This window comes from Oreochromis niloticus, linkage group LG5, assembly GCF_001858045.2.
Source record: "Oreochromis niloticus isolate F11D_XX linkage group LG5, O_niloticus_UMD_NMBU, whole genome shotgun sequence".
Lineage (NCBI taxonomy): Eukaryota > Metazoa > Chordata > Actinopteri > Cichliformes > Cichlidae > Oreochromis > Oreochromis niloticus.
In genome coordinates, this window is record NC_031970.2 from 13,998,419 (window position 1) to 14,015,073 (window position 16,655).

Genomic DNA, 16,655 nt, shown 5'->3' on the forward strand with positions numbered 1-16,655 from the left:
ACATGAGCAAATAAGTGACCCGACTTTAATTGTTGAGCATACCGATAAATTTACAGTTTGGTATCTCGATCTTCGTGATAGTAAATGGTTCGCTGTATATTTTTTGTAGCCTATTTGTATCGATCATAGAAAGATATAAACAAAATTAATTTAAAGTTAGTTATTTATTCATCGTGTCACTTCTCGCTAACAGATGGAGCATTACGGTAGATATAGTTATCAATTTTGAGATATGATGATATGATAATACACTTATTATAGCCTTTTTAATTTATTTATTTTGCTCTCATCGAGCTAATGCAGTATTTCTAAGTCGGTGTTGAGTTTCAAGGGACTTTAACTTGATGGGTTTGAAGCTTGGATAATATTTCTTTGATCTTCATTGGTCACCTCATGCAGCGTGGCACTGAAAGTTCGTTTTAAAGTGGCCTCCTGGGATGTTTTCTAGTGCTGCTTTTTTCAGTTTTTGCACCGATGCAGCAATATTATTACGTCTGTCAGGGATTTCTATCGTTGGTTCAGTCGTGTGCATGTGACGCTCCTCCAGTCGTTTCTGTCTGTGTTGGTAGGAGAGGGATATGCAGTTTTTTTCCCTTCTTTTTTCTCCCTCTACTGCTGATTTATTTATGAATTTGGAAATCTAATGCTTTGAAGTGAAGTCTGAAGACGCAGTGGAAAGGGAAGCAAATGGGGACAAAACGCCGCCTATTGGTCTGTCAGGGCGCATTGCACCTCACCCTGGGGTTATTATGACAATAATAACAATCTGAATACCAGCGGAAGTGAAAGACGAAGTTGCTTTACTGCACCGCAATTTTAAATATAAATGATCATATTCCCTATTTTTTAATCTAAACTAAAACAGAGTTTAGCCTGTGACACTTATAGCAAACAAATCTGATATTTTACTGCAGCGGTTTCCTCAGTCAGCAGTCTAAACTGCCTTCCACACTCACAATATCTACAGTTTAAAGAGTACAATAAATGAAATACTCCAGATTTAACAGATTAGGATTGCACATATTAATATTGTGAAGTTAGATACACTATGACTAAATTAGATAGATGCTCTCCAGCAGTTTGGAAAAAATCAGTAATAAAGATCAGTGACGCATGCCATTGTTCAAAGCTAGGCAGGCATGTAAAATTAAATTCCGTCTGCTAAACCTTACATAAGATCTGTGCCCCATGCAAGATTTAAACTGGACAACAGCTGAAAGTTTAAATTGGATATTACTTTAACTAGAATTTCTAGAGTAACATAATGGGCCAATAATCAGTATTTGAAAAAAGGGTATCATAAAGTTTAAATTGTTCAGTTGCCTCATTAGTTGGTAAACAACTCCTCCTGTTTTAGAGTCTCCCCCATTAAAGATTTTATTCAGCTACATTCTAATGAAACAGTGTTTCATTACCAGCACTGCCAAAGGCTTTTTCATTGTTTGAAAACTGACATAATATTCTTATTTATTTTTTTCACAATAGTACAGCAAGAATATGAGCAAAGTACCACTGCATGTTTTTGTTCCTAATTGGCTATAATTTGTTTGTTTTTATTTATTTACTTATTTTTTTAACTGATCCATAAAAGAAAACACTAAAAAAATCTTGTTGAAAAAGTATGCTTTGTAACATATGCTCTAAGGACTCAAGCATCTGCTGTTTACAGGACACTTTAACTTACATATGTTCTTTAATAATAATACAACAGTTTAAACATATAAAACCATTAACATTTATATATTTTTTTCCTGTTTGTAGCTCAGAGATCTGAATTAAAATCCGATCATTATTATTATAGACATGTTTGGCACAACAGTGCATTCAGAGCTGTCCTGTCTGGCAGGATTAAAAAAAAAAAATCAGATTATCATCTTCTCTGTGTTGTCGTGGGTTAGCAAGATGCATCTCTGCCAAAACATGGAACCTATTTCTCTTGCACTTTCTATATTGCTCCAAGTAAGAACTGTTCCTTTATTCACTCTCAAAAAACCAAGACCCTCTAGTTGTTGATGCAAAATCTGGTGTTTGTCCACAATGTAGCTCAGCGTTGTAGTGCTGCAGGGGCTACAGGTTGTCTGTTATTTCTTTCCTCCAGAATGTCTCACTGCTGACTCGTAATTCAGGTTTGCCTGTGAAGTCACATCACACCCATTACACAATGATCTTCGGGGACTAACTAACTAAGGACAATTGTAGCTTTGAAAACTGATTATCATTTCTTCAGATAGCTAATGGTTATTTTGCTGATAAGTTGCCTGTCGGCTGGGAACTTCAAGCGCGCCTGACTTTTCTCCCAAGTTTGCTCAGGATATCTGCAAGTTCCAAAGGGAAATATATCACACTTTTAAAGACCTTCTATTCTTTATATATAAGAGAAATGGGAAACAGTGTTTAAAGAAATCTTCAATTTTTAAATAATGAAACAAAAAATGTCCAAGAATATGTCCACTTGATTTTTTGAATATATAAAAGTGCCATGTGTTATTCTCTACTAATTCCCTATTAAATCTATTCTCAAATAGTCCATTTTGCATATAAACAATAATCATTTTTTTTATATCCTTAGTCAAAACAATTATAGGATTTATATTTTTCTTTTATAATATGTAGAAAGAACAGAAATAAAATGAGTACATTAGGCCATTTCTTCTTTTTGCCTTTTTGTCCTTGTAGTGTCATCACAGTGGGTCATCTGTTTCAATCTGTTTGATTTATGGTCTGGAAATTTAAATGAGGTTTTAAATAGTCTTTTTTCTTATATTTGTCCAGCCTGACTTAAGCCTCCACATTTATCAGGCCTGCGCAAAAGCCCGGCGGTGGCTGAGTTACAGTAGGTTTTTGTTTTTCTAACATCAGAAAGTGACAGAGTTGTGCAGCAAAATATATAAGCTCCCTAGAAATGTCTCAATTATTCACTTTGCCCATTCACCCTTTTTTAAGGACAGACCAACTGATTGTACATGACTTCATCCTGAAGGAGAAAAGTCAGTTTCATGCTTAGAGAGCCTTTAAAACAAGCAAAAACGAAAGCTGCAAAGTTTTGCACACTCGGATGAACATATTCTTAGTGTATATAGGTTGATGTATACTATTTGCATTATGATTATTTTATGATTATATGCACATAGTGTTATTTAAGTTTACAAATCACAAGAGCTGGACAGGCACTGTCAACCTACACTGTAAAATTGGGTCATGTGAACTGCTTTAGTTAAAAGTTTTATTGGTTTTATTTGTTTTTTCACAGGAAATTTGCTAGTTAAAAGAGTTGAAAGGGTTCAATGCAAACTTTGGCTCTGTTATTATTTTAACGTCATTTTGCTGTGACAGTCTGTTTCATTAAAAAGAAAGGTAACTACAGATAATACAAAGTTAAACTTCATCATATAGTGAAATAGATTAAAAATCTCCAAAAGCTAATCGTTTGAGTTGAGATCACGTGACGCTAAATCATCCTGGAGGATACTCCTCTCAGTATATCTCAGTATATATGACTAGACATGGTTAGGATGTGAACTTAAATTGCACAGTTACAAGAATTGTCTGATTGACGACCATACTGAGTTGCTAGCTTGCTGAATCTAAATGAAAGTTGAACTATAGATGAGTCATGTGTCTCCAAATTATGCTGCACGTTTTGCATCCTTTTAAAAATCCTTGTGACGGCTCTGAATGTTCTCTGTCACTTCCAACATATCGTTCAGTGACTGGTCTGGGAAGTATCTTCTCAACATTTGCATCTCTTTTAAAATAATTGCACCCCCTGTGCTCTAACATATTACCTCATTCTGTCTCTCACTGCCAATTTATTTTGTCAGCAGTTATATTTCTATATATTTCATCCTGCTGACTGTGATGTGTTGACATTTGCCATATAGACTTACCGCAGTCAAAAACATTTAGGGTAAAGTTTAGGATTTAGTTTGATTATCACTTAAACAGTCAACAAAAATGATTCTGGATAAAGCTGGGTATACCAACCTGATTTGAGAAACACAAAGAAACACACATGCTGGTTTTTCCTGTTTCAAAGAATACAGAAGTTCAAATTCTCAAGGCTGTATATTATATTTACATGATTAAATTATAACTTCCCAAAAGATGTTCTAAACCTTGAAAGCCTAAATCTGTTTCTCGATCTCTCACCTTGTATTCTAATTCTTTCCACATCTAATTTCTCATTAGCATGTTTTCTCTCCTTTCTCCTGCCTTGCCCCTCCTTCCTGTCTATCCCCTTTCCTTTCCCCCTCTCTCCCTCCGTCGCGCCTCTCAGCAATGCAGATGTGCTTTCTTTGATTTTGTCACCAGAGATTAATTAGCACTTTATTAGGAGTCCTATTTATACCTCCAGCAGGGAGAGAAAAGCATGAGAGAGTGAGAGATGAGGAGGAGAGAAGGAGAAATGGGAATGAAGCAACAGAGGCAGAGATGAGTCGGGTAAAGACAAATTTGGTGAGATAGCAGAAAAGATGGAAATGGAGAAAGAAGCTGGCAGTAAGTGAAACGGAGAAGGAGCGAAGGGGAAAGATGAGAAAACATGCAGTAAAAAATGGAGACGGTGAGAAAAAGGCAAGTGCAGAAGTGGAAACAGTCGAAGACGCCACAAAAAGAGACTGTGTAACAATAAAAAGAGAAATGAGACATAAAACACCCCAGAAAGGTACAAGGAAGACACAATAAAAGACAGCAAGAACGAGTCCTTCGAACTAAATAGGTCATTAGTCACACATAGGGCTCAGGATGTAAACCCCACCTCCGCTGTCTCACTGAAATGAGTCACTTCTTACAGTAGAAAAATGTTGCCACAAATATAATCCAGACAGTATGGCTTCCTACAAAACGAGTTGTGTGGCCACAACCTGTGGTTGGTAGATTTATGTGGGTATTAGAACAAGCAATCAATTTTCTGTTGAGTCTAGGACAGAGGAAAAAGGGTATAAGGTGAGAAAAGAGAGTGAGATTAAGGAATGATTGTAAAAGAACGTGGGAGACACAGAAGGGAATGAAATAGAAATGAGACGGGAAAGTGACAAGTGATAATTCATCATGTAAGTAAAGCATCCAAAGAGCAAAGTGAGAAAGGGACAGACATAGAGGTGGGAGACGGGGAGATGGGTGGGAACAAAGGCTATGATGTCGAGCAAGAAGGGCATTGGTGCAATGAGAAAAGATTAAGAGAATGGTACAAAGCCCATGGGGAGATGCAGAACAAGGTGATAAGTAGAGAGTGAAAGGGAGCAATGAGTGATGTTTAGTGCAAAATGATATTTCACTATAGCAAGCACAGAAAAAAATATAAAAGATGTATTTGTGAGACTGCAAAATGAGCACATTCTTGTCACAATTAGGCTTCTCTGACACTCAAACCTCTCTCTGCAGCAAATGCTTATAAACTACAAGGCATTAAGTAAAACTGACAAACAAGTGAAACTTTTAATAGGCTTTTGTTAATAAATAAAATTTAGGAACATGCGTCCAATGTATACTATCCAAGCAGCAGATAACCTCTGATTTTCATATTACTTTTTTATTCGTTTTTCCAAAAAGAGCTGAAAGTCTTTCACATATGCAGGCTTGACGACAGTGTCATACAGGCTTAGGGTTACATCACATCACATGTTATTGAGACAGACAGAGAAATTGTTAAAATTGTCTTGTTGTTCTAAAAATTGAATATGCTCAGTAATGTCATACTCAGAAATTGTTGAAAGTCTGTTGAAAAGCAGCTGAAGTAATGCAACCCTCCACTGAGCACTCACCTGCTGTTCAGTGCACTCACAGTGGCACCATGCTGGTCATGGGAGCTGGAGATCCCATCCAGGTGTAACTGGAAGATTGAATCTAAGATAAATAGTCAGTGACATCCATCCACATCCATGCAATTTTTTTTTGTCATTTGATTTGATTTTTATTTATTTGAATACAAATTTCAGGCCAAATATTTACACTGAATGTGATTTAATGCAATCTCAGGCACATGCCTGATCAGTGCCTTGAAGATGGATATCTGTTTTTTTCAAAACTCCTTCGGATTTTATATTACAAACTAAACTGCTCACATTGACCACTGCAGGTCAAAAACTGTGATCTCTTTATTTTTCTCTTTTGTATTCCATTAAAGGTGGTGGATATGTACAGAAAGAAAGTAATCAGGTGAAATTAACTAAATGGTAGTTTTGTGAGCAAAATATTAAAAGGTTTATTAATTGAAACCCAAAGAAACATGGTCCGATTACTAAAGTCAGTCTTTTAAACCCCAGCATAAGTTAGAATATGTGCAAAAGACACTGACTGTGGTCAGCTTAATTTCACACTGGTTACAATTAGGAATGAAATAAACTGTTAGATTAGCCTGTTTTCATTTAAGGCACACACACACAATACATGTCTAATGGTTACTGAACTCTCACTCTTTTCCCCTGCACCAAAATATGTTTTATTGATGATTAGTAGATTTGACTAAGGGATCCTATGGCTTTCCCACTTCAAAATGCCACCCATCTGTCAGGAACAAGCTGTGTAAGGACTGTCAGTTCCCAAATCTTGGCAGACTTGATGAGAAGTAGTTTCAGGTTGCACTTCAGGGACAAACAAACAAAGCTGTATCTATTTCTGATGTATACATGATTCCACAATTTTGTTGTACGTGTACAATGACAATACAGGGTTATTCTATTCTATTCTATTCTATTCTATTCTATTCTATTCTATTCTATTCTATAACATCAGTAGTGTTGCCTGTTTTGTGTATGATACCAGGACACAAATGCTAAGAAACAAAAAAGTAAAACATGATACATGGCAAACATTAAGGTAATAAAACTGAGACCAGAAAAGAGAGATGGGAGAACCAAAAAAGGAATTAAAGGTGATAAAAAAAGAATAGAAAAACAGCAATAGCAAGACAGTAGAATAGAGGGTAAAATAGGCGAATGGGTGACGAATGGGCGAATGGGTGACGCCGGAAAAAAAAAGGGTCTGAAATACCAGAGGGACAAACAGAGGGGCAACAGCAATAAGTGTCAGAAAAATTAAGGGGGGGGCGGGGGTAATCTGGAGGACATGAGCAAGATAAAAAGAGCAAGCAAGAGGGAAGGAAAACAAAATAAGACAGAAATGAAAGGTAGAGGTGAAAGAGAGATAGACAGAGAGAGAGTATTACAGGAACCAATGGCAGGTTGTGTTGCATGTTAGGGTAAAGAATGAAGCACTGACAAGCACCAGTGTTGTTTGGTGGTATAAGGCAGATAAGAGCCTAGGCTGACGTTTTCAAGAAGCACTTTCAGAAACCTTTTCAAAACTGTTGTTTGGCCTTTCTCAGCTCCCTGAGTTGGCTGCCAGTGACAACAATAACACCACAGAATAATAAAAAAAAAAAGTACAGCCTACAAACAAAGCAAAAATGAGGAAGAGACAGCAAGAGGGCGAGACAAAGAGAAACAAAGACAGAGGTTTCACACTTTTGATACTATGGCCTCATTATTTCAAGGCATGGTTGCAAGAGACCATGGGCAGAAATATTTCAAAAGAACGTAGAAAAAGAGAGAATGAATGACAGGGGCATTTTTATTACTGCTCATGAGTAAGACAGTTGATGTTTTGAACATATTTAGAGATTTCGCTCATGGTTAACATCAACGGTTAACACCAATATATACATTTTTATGTAATTAGTGTTGCCTTTATATATATTAGATTACATATTATTATTTTTTTTCATCTGTCATTTTTTTGCAAGAAGACAGTGATTTTCATAGAAGTTAAATGGGAACATGTTTTGGCTGTTTAAAGAAATAAAAAAAGCTATCATCTGCTATTTGGGGTCGCCCTTGTAGAGTCCTTTAAGTAATACAGGACTATATGACTATTATATGACTAATATGACTATTTCTTCCACGCAAGTCAACAAGCAACACTGTTTTCCATAGTCACTATATATGTTTTCTAATGATGCATTCCTGCCATTTTTCCACAATGATTGGAAGGCATAAAACACAAAGGCTGAAAGATCTTGGGAAGTGAGTATTTGGGCAGTAGAAAAGAATGTGGTTGACTGCTAATGATCTTGGTTTCCACTGACTTTTGCTACATGCACTTGATTTTACACTGAACAAATTGTGTAATATAGTTAAGATTTTCATCATGAATGTTTCATTCATTAAGATTGCATGTGTGATTTAAGTGTTCCTCGAGTTATTTTGAGCAGTTTAGAATAGTAATATATGAATACTATACAAATATAATACTGAGATAATAAATATGCCAGCTAGCATTAGTGTAAAAATAGACTTAAAGATACTTCTGATTAATTTAAAACACAACTTTCTTCAAGTTATTATTGCTCTCTGCATAAAATATCCACCTAGAAAAAACATTGCTACTTCTGGGTTTAACCCAAATTGGAAACATGAGGACTGCAAAAGGAGAGAGAGGAAAAGAGGCACAATAAAAAAGGATGATCAGAGGGAGGAATGAAGAGTGAATTATGAGAGGACTGACAGGTAGGGTAGCTGGCACGGCAGAAAGCTGCGATTCCATAGAGGAAGAGCAGAAAACAGATTTGGGGTTAATTTGCATTTCAGACTCGCCTGACTCCTAGGCTGCAATGCCAGAAATCTGCTGATTTGCACTCTCCTCCTCTCTTCTATCTCTCTGTCTCATTTTTATCTCTATCTCAATTTTCACTATTTTCTTGATTTACTGTCACTTACTGTCACTTATGTCACAAGCTGTAATAGCTGATTCTTTTGATTAATATGAGCCTGTGAGTGTAATGAAATTTGTTGAAAATCCAGTTGCCTAATTTAAAGTGATTACCACTTAATGCATTATTCAATACCTGAAGGAAAAATATCTTTATTAATGGACTGCTAAAGTGAACTCACTGTACTGAATCACTATTGTCCCCTTCAGCTCGTTTATAGTTCAGACTATGATACGACATGTTTTCCCACCTCTCTCTCACTGCTGGAGGACAACAATGCATATGTGCGGTGAATCCAGATGCAGTTTTAAGGGTTTCCCATTCTTCATTCAAATAGTCCAACTAGGGGCTAGCATATATATATTTATAAATATATTAGAGCTGCAGCTATTCATTATTTTAGTAATTCAGCAATCTATCGATTACATTGATTAATCGAGTAATCGGATTAAAGAAAATACTTTTGTCTTATTAATGAACAATGATAAATATTCACCAGAGAAAAAAAAAACACAGGTCTTTCAGAATGAACTGCTCATTGGTTTCTTAATTAAAAATTGCAGTGTTTTTAAGTTTAACCCTTTAACCCCTATCATCTTAAGCATGCCGCCTGGAATTATTTTGTTGTTTTAGCTGTAGAAGTCTCATAAATGCTGCGAGTATGTGCTTTGGCCCCTTTTTTCAGGACTACTTCTTTCAACATCTGGTAGTTGTTTTGCCTTTCTGTATACTATAAGTGTGTAATTGGGGATCAATAACAGAAAAATACAACAAACAAAATTGAAATTTGACAGGTTTTTAATAAATAAGGCATTCAAAATGTACATTAAAAAAAGCTTTAGAATTACAATTTTAAGTTTGAACTATAAAACACTTAACAACATCGAGTATACAAACTCTGTTCCAATAATTGTCAAAGCTTTTGGGGGTCTCTTTTTCTAAATAAGACCAGGCGTTTTACACCAGAAAGCAATTCCTTTCAAGTTGTAGGCAGAGGCCTACATTGCACTGCTGGCACTTTTAAGGAGTGCTTCTCTTGCAGACAGTGTACTCCTTCCTCCCATGCTTGCTCTATTCCTTCCTTCGGTTTTCAGCGTTATTTTGTTATCGTTTTTATCGTTAACTCGGTTTTCCTGGGTCTTTTCACGTGTGTTATGAATAAATCTTCTTTTTTTCGGTACCGGTACTAGTTTTATTTTGTTGTATTTATCCGCGACACCTTAAAGGCCGGTCCGTGAAAATATTGTCGGGCATAAACCGGTCCGTGGCGCAAAAAAGGTTGGGGACCGCTGGTCTAATACACCCGATGTCCCCCTTTAGACTCACCCCTGTTTGCTGCAGGTATTGCTTCCATGCAAAATTGGACGGCTGCTGTCAGCCTTCAGTAAGTAGTATAATTTAAACTTGGTATCAGCCTAGGTTAACACGTTATCTGCATATTTTAATACAACTTCTGGAGGCTTCCTGCAGATTTTTTTGCTGTGTAAAAGAAACAGCAGTGGATGGAGGAGCTAAAAAGTTAGCTTTTCTTCACATCTGTGTCATCATCACTGTTGCCGTTGTGTTATCAATATTTTTGTTTAAAACTGGGGGCTGCATGGGCTTAATTTTTTCAAAATTTTTATTCATAGGCCGCTTGTGAATACGTTTGTGTTGCAGGTCTGTTTTTAGTTGCAAATCCAGGTGAAATTCTCGCATTTACACCATTTCACACATCATTGCGCTACAGCGATGTGCATTATACATCGAAGCAAAGAATTTGTGTAGAGAATTTTTTAAATCTAATCAAACTAATTACTCGATAAATCTCTTGATGCATGCTCACTCATCCAGGTAAGTAAATCCCAAAAGGTTGATTCTGTTTATCTGGACATAGGGTTTTAAGTGGGAGAAACGTTTCGTCACTCATCTAAGTGACTTCTTCAGTCTCAGCTGACTGCAGGTTTCCAGCTGGTGAACCAGCTGCTAATGGATGAGACACACCCAAAATGGCTAACTGAAGGCCAGACAGTCCAGATCACCAACGATCCCCAGAAGGGACTGGTCCCATCGAACTACTGACCAATAACCTGCCTGTCAGGAATCATAGCAGCTAAGATGAACAGGTACATTGTTCAATACATAAGTTGGGACACAGAAAGGAATAGACAGAAACACTGGACACCATCTACTGGTAGATAGAACAGTTGCTTGAGACTGTAAGACCAGACTGACCAACCTGTGCAACACCTGGATTGACTACAAGAAAGCCTACAACTCAATGCAACACACATGGATCCTGGAATGCCTAGAACTGTACAAGATCAACAGGACCCTAAGAGCCTTGACCAGGAATTCAGTAGGAATGTGGTGAACCACCTTTAAGCCAGTTGCAAAAGTCCTCATCAATTGGGGGATTTGCCAAGGAGATGCTCTGTCCCCACTGCTGTTCTACATAGACCTGAATCCCCTCAGTCAGATCATTAACAAGACTGGCTATGTATACTGACTATGAAATGGAGCAATCATCAGCCAACTACTATACATGGATGACATCAAGCTGTATGCCAGGAGTGAATGAGACATTGATTCACTGATTCACACCACTAGGATCTACAGCAGTGACGTTAGAATGTCATTTGAACTAGGGAAGTATAGTCGGATGGTAACAAAGAGAGGGAAGGTAGTCAGGATTGAGGGTATTGGACTACTAGAAGGCAACATTGCAGACTTCGATGACAGCTACGTGGGAATCCTACAGGCAATGGAAAACCATGAAGAGGCCGCTAGAAAAGTTGCACCAGTGTCTGGCATCGTACTGAGGAGCATCTGTCCAGAGAATGGCCTCGAAGTCCCAAGGTCAAAATGGGATATGCCCCCTAGGGTGGTTGAATATGACCAAGCTAAAATCCTGTGGGACTTCCAGATACAGACAGAAAGCCTGGTGATGGCTAACCAACTGGACATAGTAGTGGTGGGCAAGCAAAGGAAGATGGACGTAGCGATAGGCGTAGCTATACCAATTGATAGCAGCATCAGGAAGGAAGAACATGAGAAGCTTGAGAAATACAGAGGATGAGAGAGGAGCTAAAGAAGATGTGAAGAGGATGAAGGCAACAGTGGCCCCTGTGGTAATCGGAGCATTCTGGATAACATTTTTAGATCTTTGTTCAGAAGACAGCATTCCTTAGAACAGCAGAGGTACTTTGCAAAACCCTCAAGCTACCAGGCCTCTGGTAGAGGACCCGAATTTGAAGGATAAAGACCGTGCGCGGGGGCAAGTGGGGAATTTTTTTTATACATGGGGCTTCCTTTTTAACCACGCTTATTGGTAGTGCACAAAACAGATGAGGAAGTCAAGAAGGAGAAAACATCATGCGTGTTTTTGATGGTACTGGAAAATCGTATCGTGATCAAATGAACTGCAAATGAAGTGATAAGTCAGTAAAGTGATTTCTAAAATTTCATTGAAAGTGGTGCAAAAAAATATACTTTAAGGCATTACAATATATATCTTAACATTTTCCATGTTTTTGTGACATTTTATTCTTTTTGTCATATCTTTTTTCTCTCCATCACAAGCTTCTTCCCATTTTTCAAATTGCTACCTCTTGCCGTCTTGCTTTCTCTACTCCTGTATTAATCTTCTGTGTTCCTATTTTCTCCATTTTCCATCTCTGGTGTTGCTCTTAGACAGATTTTTAGTCTCCATCTGTCCTCATTTGTGTCCTGCAGCGTAGGGAGCTATTAGAGTGATAGAATTGAGATGCACAGCAGGGGGAGATATAGACTCAGAGAGAAAGAAAACTGGAATTAAAGAGAGTGAAATGGAGGTACAGGGCTTCAAATGAGAGCAAATGTTAAGCAGACAGATACATTTGATGCTCATAGCAAATACAAAAACAACATTATCTTGAAACTACATTGAAAAAGAGAAAATAACGAAACTTACAATGCATCCTGAAGGTTATTCTATGAGCTTGCACTACACCACTAAAAACTATTCCTTTACCAAGAACCATGGTAAAAAACCTTAGATATCGAAATTATGATTCCCAAAGTACATTTCAGCAGGACAAATCAAATATCTGAGCTTTAAATTGTGTTATTAAAAAACCCCACCAAAAACACTTAACATTAAGTAACATGCTCTCCAGCATAAATGGAATTACTTTAACGTTTAGTCTGTCAGTGCACCCCAGGGTGGCTGTGGCTACAATGTAGCTTGCCATCACCAGTGTGTGAATGTGTGTGTGAATGGGTGGATGACTGAATGTGTAAAGCGCTTTGGGGTCCTTAGGGACTAGTAAAGCGCTATACAAAAATACAGGCCATTTACAGGCCATAGTCTAACTTTTTGGTCAAATTAGAAGTTTAGGTGGGTGTATGTTCAATTACCTGCCCTGCTTTTTGTGGAAACATATATTTGAAACAAGCAACAAGCGGCTTTATAGTAGGACAACGAATACCTTAATAGAATAAAAAGGTTTTCAACAAGGAACTTTTCACACTTGACCATCTCTATTACACAAGCAAATGGGCATGCTGGCAAAAGTAGTTAACCTTAGTTATTTGAGTCTACGATTTCCGTAAACTCAAATTATTAACTAGCATGTGGTACTTCTGTCCAAGAATGCAGATGAGATAGCTGACCATTGCATATATGTTTATGTTTCCATGCTCTGTCCTCCTTTAGATACAGATGTAAATGTGTTTTCTTAACCAAATACTATTATTGTATGTGTGAATGAGTGAATATGAAGTGACCATTCCATCTATAAAAGTACATGCGTGTACAGGCACACATGCAGGTGTGAGAGTCCATGTTACGTGTGTCTGTCAATTTGCGTGTTTCCTGCACTGAGCCACAGGAGGCCATCATTTGCCACTTCAAAGTACTTATGCATAATCCTGTGTGGATTCATTTGCACTTGAAACCCACAGATTGAGAGTGAGAGAGAGAAGGAGGGAAAAGCAGACCAGGAGAGGAGAGCGAGTGCAACGCAAGCTGAGGAAAAACTCTGACCATGTGCAACATAAAATGTGCTCTCAAGAGTATCTGGATTGTGTGTGTCTGGAGGAGCAAGATTACATGAGTCATATTCTTGACAATTTTGCCTCCTTCCATTTCCACCTCTCTCTCTCTTTACTATAGCGTGTATGTTCATCTTCCCTTCATGTTTTTTTAATTTTTGGAGGAAATTTTGAGGAAAGCTCTTACAGGGATGCCCTGTTGGGATTCATTTATGTATGGGAAACTAACTAACAGATTGTACCATTCATCACAAATTGATGCACAACTTTTTTTAAATGTAGTTTTTGTTTAATGTGTTTTACTTTTGTCCATATTTGGTTACATTTAGGTCAAACCTTTTGGAAACCTTCCTCTAGATAGCTATTTAGTAACTTAGCCTGCTTGTGTTATATATGGGCAGGAAAAAATGATGTGGTGTGTATGATGTTATCTCATGGTTTTTAAGTGTCTGTCTAGCCATCACAGCTTAATGTCACACCCTCAGGCTATGATGCCCAAGCGTGTTCGCCCCAAGAGTGCAATTTGTTCAACTAGTGTGATTGCTGCCTGCTGCAATACAGCTGGACTCGGACACAGATCACGTAGTGTGATCGCTGTGTGTGTCCCAACACAGGTCTTCAATGCTTCCTCAGTGGCAGGTACATCTGTAAAAATGGTTTTGTTAAGTAATTAACAAATACGTGAAAGGTCTATGTCATCACTTCTACAATTAGGCGGTAAAATACAAACAATCATTCATACTGATTATGAGTGCTTTTAAAAAAGCACGTTTCCGTGAAAGAGAAAGAGAGCAGGAAGGAAAGACTTGAGGTGCTGAGACAAACTGATGCGTTCATTGAGGGCAACATGGGTTCAGGCCAGCAGGGGAGTACACACAGTTGAGTTTAAGCACAGTACGAGGCAACTTAGTTTAGTGTGTTTTAGTTACATTAGTCTGGGATCTATCTGTTAGTCACTGGCGTTCCTGAAGAGCCAGTAGCTGTCTTGGTTAAGAATTTGCTGTCACCTGTTTACAAATGGAGATATTTTTGAAGGAGTTTAAAAAGGAAAATCCTTATCAAACTTCACACTTTGACAAATGCAATGTGATTTTTGCTCTCAACAATGATAGCATGGCAGCTAAAGAATGCTTAAACAGGTTAGGCCAATAAAAGCTGACTACAAGACAGCTACAAACAAACATCGTGCACTCCTGGTGTATTATGTTGTTTGCATCAAAACTCCCACTTGACTCACTTATGATTATATATATATGAAATTACATTAATATGACTGCTTGTTGGTTGACAGCAGTTTACTTAGCTGTTTGCTTTTTTCATGTAGATTGACTTCATTCTGGGGTAAACAAACATGTAAATATAGCGTAAATATGGCACAAGTAACTACACAAGTTAATGTCTCTCGGCACACGGTATTGCGGTTTTCTGTCGCAACAAAACTCTCAATGACTTTTCTTTTTTTGTGACAGCTGCTACACTTTTATGTTGCCCTGTCAGCAGAGCAGTGTGTGTTCATTTATGTGTGTGTGTTTGTATGAGTTCAGTTATACTCCAGGACTTTTATTTTATGTCAATCCAGTCTCTGAGTTCTCTAATAATTGTAAAAGTGCCAAAAAGTAATCTTCAAAACACTGACTCATACCAGTTTCAAAAACTTTTAGAGCCTCACAACACTTGCTCAACTAAACAGCTACTCTGAAAAAAGAACACAATCATGTTATCCCTGTGACTTCAACCTTGTCTGACAGCTTGTGTGCAACCATACTTCATGGTATGGTTTTATGAGTTTCTTCAAACAAATAGAAAAAGATGGGACTTGCTTATCTGTTACAGAATACAAGGGTAAGGTTCTTCACCAAAGTTTCTACTTCTGACTTTTGGCACAAACATTTTTACATAAAAAAAACACATGACGTAATGGCTCATCAAAATGAAACATAGAGTGGAAAACAAGTCTTAACATTCAGTCTTGTGTGTTGTGACAAGCACAGTATTACAGAGTAGCTATGACTTCAAAATCTTGCAGTTAAGATTAGAGGGTTAATCTCAAGCCATGTTTCTAGAAATGTATTGTACATGGATGAAGCTTCAGAAGTACAAATGAAGTTTCTATAGATGTAGAGCTAAAGACAAAATTGTTACTTGAAAGTGTATGCAATTAAGAATGTGTAAAAGGGCTGAAACCACTGGTGGGCAACACTGGAGTGGATGATGAGCAGAACAAGGCAGGCGTTTGAGCCCAGTGTTTTTTGTTTATTTTATTTTTTTTATATTGAGGAGGAGCAATGCAGTTTAGAACAACTGGAGTGTCAGTGGTAACCAAAAGCAGGGTTGGCAAGGTTTGACTGGGGCTCTATGCAGCTCTTCGTCTCTGGAGACGACAGAGTGCAAAAATTCAGGGAAGGCCTAATCTGCCATATATAGATGGCGATGTTTTCTGAGGTAGTTAAAAGTTAAGAAGCTCCACAGTCGCAAGATGAAAGCTGCCTTGAGATGCTGAAAGCTCTACACATTGTAGGATCCTGTGCGCCTCTTAGTGTGACAGATTTGGAAATTCGTTGCTAAAACTTAGAACCAGGAGGAGCCATGCAATTTCAGTTTATGGTCATGGAACCAAACCTGGAACAGCTCTGTATTGTTCCAACATTGCTGGAGATGTCAAAGCAGCAAGCTCAAAGTATATATGGTGAAGTTAGCATGTTATATAATCCACCAGGTTAACTGTTCTAGGAACAAAATGTGCACAGTTGTGTGTCTTGCTGGCATCGAGTGCTGAGTGATTTGTAGCTAGACTAGACTGAGCAATGTGACTCAGAACCTCTGCTGATGTAAAGATGTGTGGTTGAGCTGTTTTGGATGAATCTAGGTCACGCTGTTCAGGGCGTGCAACCTTCACAACTAACTAGCCATGAGGGAGAGAGAGAGAGAGAGAGCA

At 37.8% G+C, this 16,655-nt stretch overlaps 1 protein-coding gene across 8 annotated transcripts in view; it reads left to right on the top strand.

Moving 5' to 3' along the window:
* Nucleotides 1-16,655, top strand: part of LOC100691544 (glutamate receptor-interacting protein 2) — a 245,317-nt gene that overhangs the window by 151,012 nt on the left and 77,650 nt on the right. The gene's annotated exons all lie outside the window — the stretch shown is intronic.